This window comes from Propithecus coquereli, unplaced genomic scaffold, assembly GCF_000956105.1.
Source record: "Propithecus coquereli isolate 6110/MARCELLA unplaced genomic scaffold, Pcoq_1.0 Scaffold30, whole genome shotgun sequence".
In the NCBI taxonomy this organism is placed as follows: Eukaryota; Metazoa; Chordata; class Mammalia; order Primates; family Indriidae; genus Propithecus; species Propithecus coquereli.
Genome location: NW_012148619.1, coordinates 3,780,807 through 3,784,284, shown reverse-complemented (window position 1 = coordinate 3,784,284; position 3,478 = coordinate 3,780,807). Strand labels below are relative to the sequence as shown.

The 3,478-nt window shown below is 36.2% G+C and overlaps 1 protein-coding gene across 1 annotated transcript in view; it reads left to right on the top strand.

Moving 5' to 3' along the window:
• The window catches only part of HIPK3 (homeodomain interacting protein kinase 3), a 132,019-nt gene that overhangs the window by 86,561 nt on the left and 41,980 nt on the right, over positions 1-3,478 (top strand). The window lies entirely within an intron of this gene.

Here is a 3,478-nt window from a genome sequence, read left to right as displayed (position 1 = left end):
TATTTTTATTTCAAAATAATAAGAGAGTGCAAGCATTTTTATTGCACGGACATCTTATATAATGCTTAAGTCAGGGCTTTTGGTGTGCCCATCACCAGAATAGTGTTTGTTTACCCAACAGTGCTTTTATCCAACACTCACCTTCCCGCCCTCCCCCCATCTTGGTTTCTCATGTCCTTTATATAGTACTGTGCCCCTGTGTACCCATCTGCTAGCTCCCATTTATTAGTGAAAATGTACCATGTTTGGTTTTCCATTCCTGAGATACTTCATTTAGGACAATGGTCTCCAATTCCTTCTATGTTGCTGCAAATGACATTATTTCATTCCTTTTTATGGCTGAGTAGTACTCCATGGTGTGTGTTTGTGTGTGTGTGTGTGTGTGTGTATGTATACTAATTTTCTTTATCTACTTATGAACTGAGGGGCATTTAGGTTGATTCCACATCTTTGCAATCGTGAATTGTGCTGCAGTAAACATTTGAGTGCATGTGTCTTTTTCATAAAGTGGCTTCATTTCCTTTCAGCAGATACCCAGCAGTGGACTTGCTGGATTGAATGGTAGATCTACATTTATTTCTTTGAGGAACCTCCATACTGTTTTTCATAGAGGTTATGCTAATTTGCAGTCCCACCAACAATGTATAAGTGTTTCTTTCTCTCTGCATCCACACCAGCAACCTATTCTTTTTTGGCTTTTTAGTAATGACCATTCTAATAGAGGTAAGGTGGTATCTCATTGTTTTAGTTTGCACTTCCCTGATGATTAGTGATGTTGAGCATTTTGTCATGTTTTTGGGCCTTTTGTCTATCTTCTTTCAAGAAACTTCTGTTCATGTCTTTTGCCCAGAGATGCTTATTTTAGAAACAATAAAATATTGTGGAAATGTATACCTTTCCCCCCTCCCTGCCAGGTGGATTCCTCATTGACAATTGCTGAAGGAGTGTGTCCTTCCCTAGGTTTGTTGTGCTTTTACGGACACTTGTTTATCTGTGTCTGCATTTTTATGACCACTTTAACTCTTTGCTGTCTTTTGTTAAGTACAGGGCTTTAACTTGTAAGAATTTGTTAAGTGCATGATATTGAATCAGTATCTGTCAATAATCTAGTAGATGGTCACATCCACTGCTGAGCTCATTTCCTAGCTGCCTCTGTAAAAGGATGTTACAGCCATCTTTAGGAAGACAGTCTCCCAAAATAAAAGGCTTATTTTAACTAAGGGGTATCCAGAGGATGTCTGTGTATTTAATGTTAAAGATTATTTATGGTTTAGATGAGTAAATGCTTAAAGATCAGGAAAAGTGCTTAGTAAAATGTCAGCTAGAGTTCTCTTAGCATAAGTATATTTATATTTCACATTTCCTGATTAGTTTTAAAATCAAAGGTGATATGTTTAAAGAGAGAGAGAACATGTTAATAAATATAGCATCTGAGTGGGAGAACTTCCAGTAAGATAAAAGTCCAATAGTTTTGGTGATCCTATGAATTATTTATTTTAAAGTGTTTATTTTAAGGTGTGGTTAAAAGCATGGATTCTGAAGCCATAAAACCTGAATTTGAGTACCAGATGCACCTCTTACTGTGGCCCTAGGCAAGTTACTTACCCTTGTGTCTGTTACTTCGTCTATTACAAAGGACTTATATGAATATAAAATGGGTTAATATTCATGAAGTGCTTAGAACATTGCCTGGTTCATAGTAAGTGTTGTGTGTGGTACTATTACTGTTATTGTGTATTTTAAAAAGGATTTATATAGGATGAAAAGTTTTAAAAATGGCAGCAAAATCCTTCCTTCCATCCTTCTGTCCTAGAAAGCTGAAGACCAGTTAATCATAAAAGGCACATAACATGATTTCTCATGTTATATAACTATTAGAAAATATAGGTCATTATTTTCCTGTTCTTTAGAAAATAAAATTAGAGCATAACTTTATTGAATTGCTAAAAATGACTTCTGGGTCAGTTTCTAGGTTTTCAATTAGTTTGGCTTCCTGTGTTTCTTTGAGTCAAAAGATTTTTTAATTTAGGGTGCTATAGAGAAAGAGGCTTTCGAATCAGGTATTTAAATCTCAGTCTTAACCATCTTCTGAGTAACTTTGGGCAGTGTATTTGTTATATGTTGCTGTGTGACAAACAACTCCAAAACTTAGTTGCTTCAAAAATAATGATTTATTATTTCTTATGATTCTGTGGGTTGCCTGTACTCAACCCAAGGGTTCTTCTATTTTACATGGAACATTTTGTTTACCAGTATTTTTTATCTTGGGGCAGAAAAACAACACAGTAATCTGCTTTTAGAACATTTTCTTTAAATGAGATAATGCATTAAGTTACTTCCATGATCCCTGGCTCATTAATTAAAGCTTAGAAAATAGTGTTTGTTTTAATTATGTAGTCATAAAATATTTCAGTTGTCCCCAGTGCAGAATGGCTAGCATTTACAGTCCCTTATCTATACCTGCTCAGCTTATATATTTGATTTAACAAAAGTTTTCTTGGCTTTCCTGAATGAATGAATGTTAACAGCTGTTGTTGATTGATAATTCATTGAACAAATAATGAATGAGTGACTAATATGTGCCAGGCAGTGTTCTGTGTGCTGGGAGTATAGCATTGGAAAAATTAAAAGTTCTTGCCCATGTGGAATTTATATTCTAGTGGGACAGGGGGCAATAGATAATAAGCCAACATATTTATCAGTTGGTGACAGTCAAGCAGGATAAAGGAGGAAAAGCAAGTGCTATGTGTTGGTGAGGACTTACTCTTCTATTATATTTAAGTTGGTCAGGGAAGGCCTTTCGAATAAGATGACCTTTGAGCCAAAACACTAAGAGTAAAGGGATCAAATCTTGCTCCTCTGCCTGGAACCCAGGCAGGTATCTTTAAATGTAAAAGTTTTGAGGACTTATGGTTTGGAACAGTAAGGAAGCCAGTGTGACTGTATCAGAGCAAGCAAGTGGGAGAATGGTCAGAAATATCAGATGTGGCTAAGGGCTGAAACTTGTAGGCCACTGTGAGGAATTTGACTTCAACCACGATACGAAACTATCAGGATTTTGAGGAGAGAAATGAAGTGGTATGATTTGTTTATTAAATGGGTCACTCAGGCTGCTAGATTGAGAATAGATGGTAGAGGTTAAGGACAGAAGCAAGAAGAACAGTTAGGAAGCTCTTGCAGTAATCCAGATGAGATGATGTCTTGGATTTAGGGTGGTAGCAGTATAGGTAGAGTGATTAAATTCTGGATCTGCAGGACTTTAAAGGTAGAGTCAGTGGAAGAAACTGTCACAAGAGCAAACAGACAACCTACAGAATCGGAGAAAATTTTCACATGCTACAAATCTGATAAAGGGCTGATAACTAGAATCTATTTAGAACTCAGGAAAATCAGCAAGAAAAAATCAAACAACCCTATCAAAAAGTGGGCAAAGGACATGAACAGAAACTTTTCAAAAGAAGACAGAATAATGGCCAAA